Source organism: Canis lupus, chromosome 32 (genome assembly GCF_003254725.2).
Source record: "Canis lupus dingo isolate Sandy chromosome 32, ASM325472v2, whole genome shotgun sequence".
Taxonomy (NCBI): domain Eukaryota; kingdom Metazoa; phylum Chordata; class Mammalia; order Carnivora; family Canidae; genus Canis; species Canis lupus.
Genome location: NC_064274.1, coordinates 29,094,081 through 29,108,274, shown reverse-complemented (window position 1 = coordinate 29,108,274; position 14,194 = coordinate 29,094,081). Strand labels below are relative to the sequence as shown.

Sequence of the window (14,194 nt, the reverse complement as noted above, 5' to 3'; positions counted from 1 at the left end):
CATACGTTTGGGAAGTAGGCCTTCAATGGTTCCTGTGCATCTCTCTTCCTCAGGGGAGACTCAGAAGAGTGAGCTTAGTGGAGCAAACTACAACTCCTGTAACTACAAATAGTTTTAGGGCCACTACTGGTACTCATTATTTTCCTTCTCCACTACTGAAATTCCACTCACCCTCGGCCATCACTTCTGGATGTCCTAGAGTCGTGTGTCCCAGGCCCTCATTCCTAAGGCGTGTGAGCCTCTGGAAACCATGTCTTCTCCAGGCCAGGGCTGAGGGACTGTCCATTCATAGTTACAATTAGGCAAGGAGTACCAAAGAGACATAAGAGTTTCACAGGTATCCTGCCTCCCGCACTGTGGAACAAAAGCCCTACCTCCTTCTGGAGATCAAAGTCAATTAACCCTGCCCATATGGTGACTCCAACTGCCTAGCTGCAAGGAGTCCAAGATGCTCATAGGTAGCTTATAGGTTAGCAAGACTCCTTCTTTGGGGACCAGAGCCTCCAACCCTACAGATCCCAAAGCTGTAGGGATAGGAAAAACAGAATTCTCCACTGAGTCATTGATGGTAAGTGGGGCCATTCACGCTTTCACCTCTTTAATCTAGGATTCTCCTGGGGGGACAGTGCCTTATGGGGGTCTCTGACTGGGTCCAGATACTACCATCTGAAGGATAGCACCCCATGCTTGCAGAGTATTACCTCTGAGCCAGCACCTTGGCTACACCTTTATTCAGGAGGGTATTCCAATACCCTATCAAAGTGGCAGCTTCAGAGTAATGTGAGTGTAATACAACTGGTCGATTTCTACCCTGCACATTTTCACTGTAAAGTGGGTTCCTCATTTGGGTGATGTTTTGTGGGATTCCATGCTTATGGATCAGGCATTCCATAAGCCCCTAAATTGTGCTTCTGGTTCAGGCTCTGTAAGTAGGAAACTCCAAGGCAAACCCATACCCTAAATAGATGTCTATTGTGCAAATAAACCACTGGCTCTCCTCTCCCAGGACAGAAGGAACCCCATGCATTTAACTTGTCACCAAGTGGCCAGTTGATCTCAAGGGATAGTGTCATGTCAGAGACTCACTGTTGGTCTCTGTTGCAGGCAGATTGGGGATGGAGAAGGGGCAATAGCTAGATCTTTCTTGGTAAGTGGGAGTCTATGCTGTGGGCCAACATCTCTGCCATTATGACCACTCTGTCCATGTGCCCATTGTGAAGTGGCTAATGTCAAAGGTTGACTAATGTCAATTGCCAAATCATTCTGTTCACCTGGTTGCTCAGTGCCTCTTCCATGCTGGGTGCTTTTTGATGTACATTAACATGTGACACAAACAAATTTTAGTAAATGTGTTATTTACTCCATGTATACAGTTCTATGCCTTTACCCGGTACCTCCTTTGTCATGGATTCTAACACTTTCTTTCAGGCTCCTGACTGGCTAACCAGACCATTCACCACTGCTCATGAGTCTGTTTCTGTGCTCACTTTGAGGGGTGATCACGTGTACCGCTCAAAGTTCTACCATTGGAAGATTTTCCCTTGTCACTGTCTTTCAAGGCCATCATTGAGTATGGCCATCATCCTCTTTACTGAAATGATAGATCCTGATTCTTAGTAAGGTTTATCTCCCATCTTCCTGAGCAAACATATCCTACTGAGGTTTCTAATGCTAGTATATTAGTATACCTCCATGCTAGTATACCTCCAGTATACCGTACAGTGTACTCCAGTATAGTACCTCTCTTCCTACAGGATCAGAATGATGTCATCTGTAACTTATCACCAATAGTCTTCAGGATACCTAGATAGTGCAGATCTCTTGAGGTTAAGTTATGACAGGGGGCAGGAGAATTATTCTAGTTCTGGGGCAAAAGTGTAAAGAATATTGTCTTCCATAAGAATGCAAACTGGTTCTCATTTTTATTTTCTGATTGGTTTAAAATAAGCATATTTTCAAAATTAATGACCACATATCATGTACATGAGGCCTTATGAATCTGCTCTAGCAACACCACCATGCCTAGCACTGCAGCTGCAATTGGGGCTACTTACTGCTTGGTTGAGCTTGTGATAGTGTGTAGTAATTTTCCAGTTGTCATTTAATTTCAGTAGAAGCCAAGTCAGCTAATTAAGAGATGATACACACAGCCGCCCCTACATCCTTTTAGATTTTTTTAAATTAATTTATTTATTTAGGTAGGTAGGTAGTTGGAAATACAATTAATTTTTGCATATTGACTTTGATTTCAGCAAACTCGCTAAACTCACTTGCAAATTCCAAAACTTTGTAAATTCTTTTGGATTTGTACATATATAATCATATCATCTGAGAATAATGACAGTTTTATTTATTCCTTTGTGATGCTTCTGTGTTTCCCATCAATGCTCCAGTCTTCTCTGCATAGAATTCCCTTAATTATGTATTCTCTTAACGCCACTTTGCATTACCCCTTGGATTTCATTATTGCTTTCCTTGACATCAATAATCACTTTATATTTTGTTGTATCATTTTATTGTATATTACATTTTTTCTTTATTCCCCCCAAGTTTTTATTTTGAAAATTTTTAAGTCTTTAAGAAAGTTTCACATAGTAATGAAAATTCCTTGTATCTTTCACCTGGATTCACTGATTGTAATATTTTGGCCCACTTAGTTTCCTATCTATATACTACTTCACAAATTTTTTATCTTTGGTTAAGCCATTTGAGCCATTTGAGATTTGTGGCTGATATCCAGGCATTTACCCTAAATATGTCACCTTGTTTTTCCCCCAAACAAAGGCATTCTCCCACACATCGATTATCACATTAAGGATATTTAAGATTAGTTTATAATATTATCTAATACGCAACACATATCCAAATTTCCTAAATTGCATCAATAATGTCCTTTATAGCCTTTTTTAAAAATTCAGAATCCTAGGAAGGATCTGGCAAAGTATTTAGTGGTCACTTCTGTTTAGTTTTTTTTAATCTAGAATATTTTCCTATCTATTTTTTCTCTCATCACACTAACATTTTTGATGAATACAAGCCAGGTGGACATTTTGAAGAGTGTCTTTCAATTTGAATTTGTATAATTTTCTCATGATTAAATTCAGGCTAAATATTTTGGCAGAAAAATTACATAGGTAATATACTTAGATTTATTTTCAAATGGAAAACTAACCTGAAATTAACTTCATCATGATACATTGTTTTATAGTCTATATATAGACTATATGGGGAATTTTTTATATATATATATATATATATATATATATACACACACACACACACACACATACACATATGTATTACATATTTTGTATTGTATTTTATATTTATATATATTCTATATATAGGCATATATATAATTTGAGACAGATACATATCTTAAATGTATGTATGTACAAAAATCCTAAACTCAATTCTGGCAAACCAAACCTGTACTTATTAAAATTCAACAATGCAAAATTAAGTAGAATTTTTATCCTCTTCTTGTTTAATGCAGAGACTTTGTAATATTTTTATTTCATTTGCCTCTCTAAATGTTACTGTTTTAAGTCTGTAATTTTAGGCATATGTGTGTGTATACATGCTTTTATATATATACTTTTTGTTTTTCTTCATTTTTTCCTTCCCTCTGCAATTATTTTCCTTTTTTATTGTACAACATCCTTTTATTATTTGCTTTTAGAGTGGGTTCTTGGTTCAGTTTCTTTGTTTGGTAAACTGAAGGCCATAGATGTTAAGTGACTTAATGAAGTACAGTCTTTAGAGGCAAAGTTAAGACTGGCATCAAGATCATTCTGACTTCTGGGCTGGTGCTTTTCCCTCCACATCATTTTAAGATGTAGAGATCAGAGGCATTAAATTGACAATTTTGACATAGATGGTTGAATCTCCTGATGAAATATAAAACTAGTTATTTTGATAAATGGTTTTGAAATACTAGAAGCAAAAGGAAAATACAGTTTATCAGTCAGTGACAGACACAAAAATACTAATTAGGGAAACTCAAATGATACAGTAACAAATACACAATAATTTTACTAGCCAATATTGACCTGTATGTAATATAATATTGGCCGCCAGATGCTGGTTTATGCATCCTTGCTACTTTTTATACCAATAGCAATATCATCTGTGAACTGAAATAAACAAGGAAAGTAGAAATCCGGGATGCATTTTCCACCCCCTAAGAGAAGAAAATTTCAGTAATAATACAGGATTTGAAGGAGGAACAGAACTATGGGAGCAGAAAATGCAGATTTCGAGAGCAAAAATGATTTGCAAGGAGCCATGGTCCCCTAACATTTGTTCCTTCAGAACACACTGAGGACTGAGTGAAACCATGTCCCCTCATGCCTCACACACACAGTTTCTGGTCTTCTTGGTGTAAGAATTGTAAAAGAAGAAATAAAGAAGATGGAGAGAGAAAAATAATCCCCCATCCCTTTCAAATATTCATTAATCTGCTTTAATTCCTCACTAATAATATTGCTGTGTGATATTCTTGAGATTACTAACCTATGGTGTCGATCTGGATCCTAAGTTTGTTTCTTTTCCTTTTATCTTCCAGAACTGCTTCTTTAATTTCTCTTTCCTAAAGGGTTTCAATAATACAAATTGTTTTATAAAAGCACCAATTTCCTTGTGGTGGTCTGATTCAGTCACCCAGTCACTCCTGTCATTGCCCAATGGGGTAATGAAAAACCTGGCCATCACAGCAGGCTTAGGGGTTATGCACAGACTCAGCAACATGGACTTCTGCTTACCAGAGTCAATTTGGCTACAGCCACTCCCGATTGCCCAATCTGTCAACAGCAGAAGCCAGTGCTGAACCTCCAGTATAGCACCATTACCCAGAGAACCAGCCAAATAACTAGTGGCAGGTTGATTAAATTATATTGCTTCAACCATGAGAGGGGTAGTGCTTTATTTTTACTGGAGGAGATAGTTAACTCCAGATATGGACTTTCCTTTCCTCCCTGCAATACTCCTACCAAAACCATCATTCATAGATTTCCAGAATAAGTCCACTGTCATGGTACTAGACGCTACATTACTTCTGACACAAGAATTCATTTCACAGAATAATGAAATGTAGAAAAGGGTCCATGATCATAGAGTTCACTGGTCTTCCATGTTTTCCACCATCCTGACATAATTAGCTTACAAGAATGGTGGAATGGCCTTTTTATGACCAGATTATGGTGCCAGCATCTTGCAAGGCTGGAGAAATGCTCTTAAGAGTGGAGTAAATAGTCTAAATTAATGACCAATATATGGTGTTCTTTCTCCTACAGCCAGGATTCACGGTACTAGGAATCACAGGGTGGAAATGAAAGGGAATCCTCTAACTATTAACCACAGGGATCCACTAGAACAATTTTTACTTCCCATCCCCACAAGTTTAGCCTTTGCTGGTCTGGAAGTCTTGGTTCCAAAGGAAATAATCCTTCCACTAAAGGACACAACAATGATCCCTTCTAAAAGCTGAGACTGCCATCTGGCCACTTTGGGTTTGTCATGCCACTGAATCAACAGGTAAAGAGGATGATTGTTTTAATTCATTGGAGTGATTGACACTGATCATAAGCAGAAATAGTGTTGCTAGGAGGCAATAGGGGTAAGGAAGAGTATTTCCGGAATGCAAGAGAAAAATAAACATCACCCCAAAAATTTTTTTTTAGGTGATGAGGTGCAGAGGGAGAAGGAGAGAGAGAATCTTTAGCAAGCTCCATGCCCAGTGCAGGGTCCTATACCAGCCCAAACTCACAACCCTGAGATCATGACCTGAGCTGAAATCAAGAGTTGGATGCTTAACTGACTGAGCTACCCAGGCACCCCTCACCCAAAGATTTTTTAAAGTGTGTGTTGGAGTGGATTTTGTATCCTTTTCTGGGGGAAAGGGATGTGTGTTTGGGGTTGCATGTGGTATAGGTGTGTCATGGTTGGTGGAAACATGAAGTTGCTATTGTCTTTATTTGGAGTTTAAATACAGTTTAAGGAGATGCACATAGGTTCCAAGTCAAGGAAGGAAGGGCGTGCTGGGTTTGTAATGTGTCAGCATGCCTAGAATGAACTGTATTTCCAAGAATTCCTTTTCCTGTGTGTTTTTGGTTAGGGTAGGCCATAAGACAGATTCGGGTTTGAGACTTTGAATGAGGCAGTGAAGCAGAAGTCACTTTGTAGCTAACACCCATTGTCACCGATGTGCTGACTCACCTGTTTGATGTGAGGCAGTGACTGGGCTGCAACTTACCCACTTCCCCTGGGTCCCCTTAGCTCCTGCAATTCCTGGACTTGAGGTATGTGTTGAGTTCCATGATAAAGGACCCAGCTAACGCATGACACTCACACCACTAGGGTCAGAGGCAACAAAAATCGACATGAGTTTCAGTCTGTCCTCATGGGCTTCTATGCTTTGGATTCCAGATCTTGTTCTTGCCATATTACATCAGCCTTGCCTTTTCAAATAGATGCTAGGACTGTCCTGCCTTACAGAGATTGTTACACAATTACATAAGGTCAAATCCCTGTAACAAATCCCTATAAATATAAATGTAATATAAGTATAAACATATGTGTACGTATATGAAAAGCAGACTTACTAGGATATATATATATAAGTGTGTGTGTGTGTATATATATATATATACACACACTATACTATATACTATATAGATATACTAGTGGTTCTTCATTTATTATTGGACCAATACTGATACATAATACAAAATATATTCTCTTACCATAATGGAATTAATCTAAAAATCCATAAAAGAATGATTACAGGAATATCTCCAAACACTAGGAAATTAAACAACACACTTTTATTTATTTATTTATTTATTTTTAGAGAGAGAGAGAGAGAGAGCATAAGCAGGGATGGGGAGGGGCAGACAGAGAGGGAGAGAAACAATCTTAAGCAGGCTCCATGGTCAGTGTGGAGCTGGACCTGAGGCTCAATCTCACAACCCTGAGATCACGATCTGACCAGAAATCAAGAGTTGGACACTTAACTGACTGAGCCACCCAGGTGCCCCAAAACAACACACTTTTAAATCATGGGTCAGGGACGCCTGGATGGCTCAGATGGTTAAGTGTCTGCCTTCAACTCAAGTCATGATCCCAGGTCCTGGAATCGAGCCCCACATCGGGTTCCTAGCTCAGCGGGGGGTCCTGCTTCTCCCTCTCCCTCTTTCTCTCCCTTTGCTTGTGCTCTCTATGTCTCTCTCAAATAAATAAATTAAAAATCTTAAAGAATATATAATGAATCAAAGAAGTCTCAAATGACATTAGAAATGTTGAACAGCAAATATACCAAGTTTTTCATGCTACTCTGTAGCACCTAGAATACATTAATACGTCCTCTATTAATTGAAGGGTATCTTAGGTGGGGTTCCCCAGAAGCAGAGCCTGAGACAGGGATTCTTGTACAAGTGACTTATTGGAGGAGCTCTCAGGAAGAGTGGATTAAGGAAGTAAGGGGAGAGGAGAAGTCAGGAAAAGAGCAGCAAAGCTCTTTTAAGGATAGCAAAGCTATCCTTAGCAGGAGCCTACCTCTAGAACATAATAACACCATACAATTAACCCCCTTCAGACAAGGGGCTGTGGCCTTTACAGTATCAGGCAGTCATTGGCTGCAAGCCAAAGTGAGGGCTGTTTCCAGACATCTCTGGGATAGCCAGCTCCACTGGGCAGAGGTCAATTCTCCAGAGAAAGGGAAGCCCTGAGCCATAAGCAGTCAACACTTAAGAGTAGCTGGGGGCTGGGTGTGCTAGCCTGATAAAAGGGTCTATCTGGGCAGGGCATCAGCAGCATCCATTAAAAAGGGTTTCAGAAGAAATTTATTTGTCATGAGACGTCTAACACATTTTCTTTTATTTTGAGACAGAAAGGCATCATCTTTCACTATGGTGTGTGAGCATGGAAACAGCATTTAAAAACATGGTTTCCTTCTACTGTCACAAAAAAATAATTCTTAAAAAAAAAAAATCTAACGAGAGAGCAGCTTTGGAATGGCAACTGCAAGAAACCTGTCCTTACAATTAGCCACACATCTAAGGAGACACTGATGTGTGCTCAAGGGCATTAGGTTGCCTCCATAAGTGAGGTGAGCTTGGAGAACACCAGCCCAGGGGGTGCTCAGGCTCTCTGCTTTCAGAAGCCACAGCAGTGTTCCGGAACCAGGTGGAAGCCGGGGGTTCTCTTCCAGCTTTGCCAGGTAATCACCGTGTGACCTCGGTGACTCGTTTGTTTTGCCAAATCTGTGTCTTCGTCTGTAACATCAGGTAATCACACCAGGGCTTGCTGCCTCTTAGGTGGTTGTGAGAAGGAAATGAGAGAATACATAAGCAGGGTGCCTGGAAGCCCCAGCTTTTGCTAATGAAGCTCCTAGGACCAAGTTTGCAAACACCCACACAGCCGCCTTAGGTTGCTGAGGGATTATTAGTTCTTCCCCAAAGACAGAGGTCAAAGGAACCATGAGAGGAAACTTGTGTGGGTGAGGGTGGCTTGACCTTGGTGTCTGATGGTGGGGGCAGGGTGGTTGGGGAAGGACGCCCCGACAGCTCAGCTTGGTGGAGAAAAGAAAATAAGAAGGGAGATTGTTGGGCTCACCCTCACCATTGCCTTGAGTTGCCAGGTGAGTGCCTTCAGACCTCAGCTCCAAGGGTCCCTAGCACTGGTGTCACAGTTGTTTTGAAAGGTCAGTAGGAGAACTGTAGGTGGGGACTCATAGACCTCAGACAGTTGTTTATCCACCTCTCTTCATCTTCCAAACCCTTGGGCTAGGAATTACAATCTAAGCCTTTCTCCCTTTCATAGCTGCTCTTGGCAAGCAAAGCCAGGTGGAGTCACTGGTGAGGAGTGGTGGCCGTGGGGGCCTGGATTTCTGATGCCTGCCACGCTCTCCCTCGAGCTCTTCCACCCCTACTCCAGTCCCATTCCCTAAACCTGAGGGTTCTAAACTTGTCCCAAATACACTGCCCCACCATTCTGGATATTTTTCTATACATCTCCGATTGCACGTTTCCCTAGTTTCTGCTGAGTGTGTGCTTAAGAAGGGAATTACCGAGTGTGTAGGGTATGTGAATGTTCAACTGAAGTAGATAATACTAAACTATTCCCACCCAAGTCATTACCTCAATTTCTCTTCTCAATGGCAACTTTTTTTTTTTTTTTTTTTTTTTTTAGGTTCGAGAGTGCTTTAATGGGGAGCCCTCCTGGGCGAGGTTCCATGACTCGGAGAGGTGGCCTGAGTCAGGGAAGTCGCTCAATGGCAACTTATAAGAAATCCTCCAGACCCATGTCCTCTCCAGTATTTCATATTGTCAGTAGTGCTGTTCATAACAGCAAAACCTAGAAACATGCAAATGTCCCCTCAGCGGTTGGGTAGGTTAATAGGTCATGAAATATGTACACAGTGGACTATAATATAGCATTTAAAAATGATCAACTGGGGAGCACCTGGGTGGCTCAGTTGGTTAAGCATCTCTGTCTTCAGCTCAGGTCATGATCTCAAGGTCCTGCGATCAAGCCCCGCATCAGGCTCCATGCTCAGTGGGAAGTCTGTATCTCCCTCTCCTTCCTGCCACTCTGCCTACTTGTACTCTCTCTCTCCCTGTGTCAAATAAGTAACATCTTTTTTAAAAAATGATCAACTGCCATGCCACACAATATAGATAATTTTATCAATAAAATCATAGGTGGAAAAATATGTCTGAAAGATTACATAAAACAGGAGACCCTTCCTATAAACACACACATACAACATATTTTTAATAATGCATTTAAATACCAAAAAGAAGTATATAGAAAGCAAAGCAGGTTGTGATGAGCACAGGATGAGGTTGTGGGATGAAAAAGGATAGTTTGATAAAAGGTATCATGTGGTTAATTGTAAGTTATTGTCAAGGTCCTAGCTTTCAACTTAGGTATTATGTTCTCAGATATTTATGGCATTATTTAAAATAATCCAATAACTAACTAAAGACCATACATGAACTAATGATGGTCATTAGTTCACAAACCAGGGACTGCACTCATTCAGTTCTATACACATATATATATTAGTTTTCTAAATGGAAGAAGGGAGGGAAAGAAGAAAGAACAGATAGAAGGAAGAAACCACTAACCTTAGAGAATTAACAGAAGTCATTCAAGACAGAGCTTTAGCCTAATGCCCTATACACACTGGTTGGTTGGGTATTTATTTGTGAGTCATCTATTTTTTTTTTTTGCCTCCCTTCATGCTTTGCCCTCCTTGTGCCATTTCACAAAGATGGGCATCCATCTTCATAAAAAAATCTTTATTTTTTTTAAATCTTTAGAATACAAGAACTATTCAATTTTGCAACCAATTCCTAGGACCACAAAGTCTGAACTAAAATGGTGGCAAGGAGAGTTTGCCCTTATTTTGTATCCAGTTGAAAGAGAAAAAAAAAATTAATCCTTTCCTAATAGCAGTTAAAATGGGTGTTCTCAAGTCTTGGTGGTATAATAATCACCTGGGGGCTTTTTTTCTTTAATAGGAGAGGGGGAGGGGCAGAAGGAGGGAGAGAGAATCTTTAAGCAGGCTTCATGCCTGCCATGGAGCCCGACGCTGGACTCAATCGCCTGACCCTGAGATCATGACCTGAGCTGAAACCAAGAGTGGAACCCTTAACCAACTGAGCCACCCAGATGCTCCCTGGGGACGTTTTAAAATGCAGATTCCTTAGAAATTCATTTTCAGGTATCTGCATTTTTAACCATTATTCCAGATAATTCTGACATAGGTAGTCTGAGGGCCATATTTTGAGAAATACTGGGTTAAAGAATTGAAACAAGAGAGATAAAGAATTGAAACAAGAAGGATATTTATATAGCTAAGCAATTTGCCATTAAGGAGTCAGTAATGGAACGACTAAGGACAACTCTACTATAAACACATAAAATCTTGTAAGTTATGAGTCAATTAGGGAAATGACTTCCTTTTTATGTGTTTAGTACATATTATTTCTGATAATTTGTATTGGTATTGGTCCTTGGGAGGGGTGTGTGTGTGTGTGTGTGTGTGCGTGTGCATGCTTATTTTCCAACAGGTACCTGGAGGACACTTAAAAGTATACTAGCATATCTGCAAAACTTATCCTGGCAATGAATCCTTAAAGAGGATTAGATTTAAAGGACTCAACAGCCCCCCATACAGGTCTTCTGGAATGGCACGCCAAGCCCAATGCACACCATCTGAAGCCAATAAACTAGTCATGACTGGATGCCATTTTCCCCCCATTTTACCAAACATAATGGTGCAGAATGACCCTTAAAGTGGAAGGGGGAAACTGGCATTTGGATTTCCAATATTATTAAAATACTTCCCAACTTATCTTTTTAAAATTAAACAACTCCTAGGCTCTTCTCATAGAAATTTGTTTCCTAAGCATTGATTTTTTTTTAATTCAAGGTTAATTATGTGTGAAATACAATTTATACACAGTAAAATTCACCCATTTTGGGTATGTATATTAATAGTATACTTCATATTTGACAAACATATATAAAGAGTGTAGAAGCAGCCAGAACCCCTTCTTTCTGGTCTGCGGTCAGTGTGTGTTTGATTCCAGGAGCCATGGTTGTCAGGATAACTATATGTTTTACGAAAAGTCTCAAAGAGAGAGGTAAGAATATTTGAGCTCTCTACATATCTAAGTGGTGCTTCTGCAGTTTATATTCTGTGTTACTTGGCCCAGGCTGCCACAACAAAATACCATAGATTAGATGGCTTGCTTAAACAACAAAAATTTATTTTCTCATGATTTTGGAAGCTGGAAGTCCAAGAGCAGGGTAGAAGCATGGTTGGTTTCTAGTGAGACTCTCTTCTTGTCTTACAGATAACTGCTTTTTCACCATGTCTTCACATCTCAGGGAGAGAAAGACAGTAAACTCTCTGGTATCTCTTCTTATAAGGGCACTTATCCCATCTTGAAGACTCCACCATCATGACCTCATCTAAATTTAGTGATCTCCCAAAGACCTCATCTCTGAATACCATTACACTGGGGGTTAGGATTTTCACACCCAAGTTTGTTGGGGGTGAGGAGAGTTCAATTCAGTCTATAGCATACCCACAGAGTGTATTTCTGGCTCAAATCTTCAGAGTTATACTGGGTTTGGGAGAGGAGGGGTAAAGAACCTCCTACTTCCATAGGAGCACTCAGAGAAACTCTTTGCCTATAATCAAGTCCTGATGGGGAAATATGAGAATCAACTCTTTCTGTGGGCAACCCAAGAGCTGGGTGATTTCTTACCCCTTTCCAGGTAAGAGTCAGGTTGAGATTTCACATAATTCCTTAGTGTCATCACTTGAGTCAAGAGTCAAAGTTCTATCCTTCAGAAAGTCAGGACCTTCCCTGCCCTTGGAGTCCATAGTCAGACACATAACAACCTGAGGTTAATTTCATCATCTTTATTATACACATTGCTGTCCAGGGGTCCCTGGGTGGCTCAGCAGTTGAGCGTCTGCCTTCGGCTCAGGTTGTGATCCCGGGATCCTGGAATCTAGTCCTGCATCGAGCTCCCCACAGGGAGCCTGATTCTCCCTCTGCCTTTGTCTCTGCCTCTCTCTCTCTGTCTTTCATGAATAAATAAATAAAATCTTTTAAAAAAATAAACATTGAGGCCCAGATGCATCTATTTTATAAGAGCAGGGTGATGAATTTTTATTAATACTCAGTTATAAAAATAAAAAATCATGATGGCTCTGATGTATTGGAATAAAGAATATAGCCTCTATAGCTGGTACTTTACATGAAGTTGGCCTTTCCATGAAAATGTGAAAAGTTATCACTGTTACCAAGAACTTCTTTGGGTTCCTCAAACAAATCTGTCAGTTTACATATTCAATAGGAAAAATCTCCAGTGAATCAGACAAAATTCTAACTGAACCCTCGAACTGAATCACTTTATCTCTACCAAATAATAATAATAAATTATTAAATAAGAAATCTGTAGCTCTGAAAAGAAAACCGAGGACTTTCTCTAAAATCTTCTAATGTGATGGGATCCAAATATAAAGATAATTTGAATAAATAAGCTTTGCTCCAAAAATGCATGAAATCCTTTCATTATGATTGTTTCCATGTGTCTTTCTGAAAGCTTCACAGGTCAAGTCCAAGAATGATAGAAAACAGTCTTTTTTTTTTTTTTTCTTTTAATGGCATGTTTGCGTTAGATAGTCCTGCATTAGTTTTCTATCTGATCTGGCTTGATTCTGGGTGTTAGAACTTGGGAGTCCATCTGACAGGGCCCCTGGAGGGGGAGTAGCTGCCAGTCAGGGGGAAGAGAAGCAGAGCCTTGTCTGACTTACAAATGCTTAGGACAGGCAGTGAAACTTCAAAATGAAAGAGCAGCAAAATTTTCTTATCTCCATCCCATAATTAAGTCATAAAAGTCTTGACTTTCCCTAATGGGTAACCATGTGGTTTTACACTGTGCATTAGTTTGGGTTTTCCTAAAAAGCAGACACTGAGACAAGGGCCTGGGGACAAATAGTTTGCTTTGGAAATAATCCCAGGAAGCAGGAGTCGGGAAGTAGGGAACATGAGACTGGGAAGTGAGAAACACAATAATGAAGGCATCACCTCCCTCATGTGTTTTTTTTTTTTTTTCCAAAGTACCTTGAAATCACTGGTTAAAGGCCAAATATTAACTCTGACAAACCTCCGATGATTTGTAGAATTTTGTCTATCTTTTCTTCTAAAAATAGTTCCATGCTGGGCCTACTGTCTCCATACTTGTGTCCATATGTACGATGGTCATGGTCTAATAGCATCTGTCTCCCAACCAGCCTCTCCTGGAGCATTTTCATTGGCTGGAAAGCCTGCAACTGAGATGTAGGTCTCTGTGGTAAGTGCCAACCCAAAGGAACCATTGTAAAGTCCCTCTGCACTGTGCTGGAGGCGGAAAAGAGAGACAGCCTGGCTCCCCAGAGACCCGGAGGCAGGCTGGGGCGATGCCAGCATGATCATCAATGCCTTTGGCAAATATTTCTTGGATTTTTCCCACATGCCTGCTTTAGGCTCAGTCCTTGCCAGGACAAGATGTAAACAACACGATGACAGCGCAGGGTGGTATGTGCTACATATCATCAAGATGCACGAAGAGCGTGCTGGGATCACTGAAAAGGGAGCAGTCCCCAAGTCTGCAGAGTCCAAGAGAT

At 40.3% G+C, this 14,194-nt stretch overlaps 1 long non-coding RNA gene across 1 annotated transcript; it reads left to right on the top strand.

Moving 5' to 3' along the window:
- The first annotated feature begins 3,277 nt into the window (after nucleotides 1–3,277).
- LOC112671627 (uncharacterized) lies at nucleotides 3,278–10,992 on the top strand. The gene is made up of 2 exons (XR_003143748.3): nucleotides 3,278–8,218; nucleotides 9,190–10,992. It is a non-coding gene; the product is annotated as an uncharacterized LOC112671627 (long non-coding RNA).
- The last annotated feature ends 3,202 nt before the right edge of the window (nucleotides 10,993–14,194 follow it).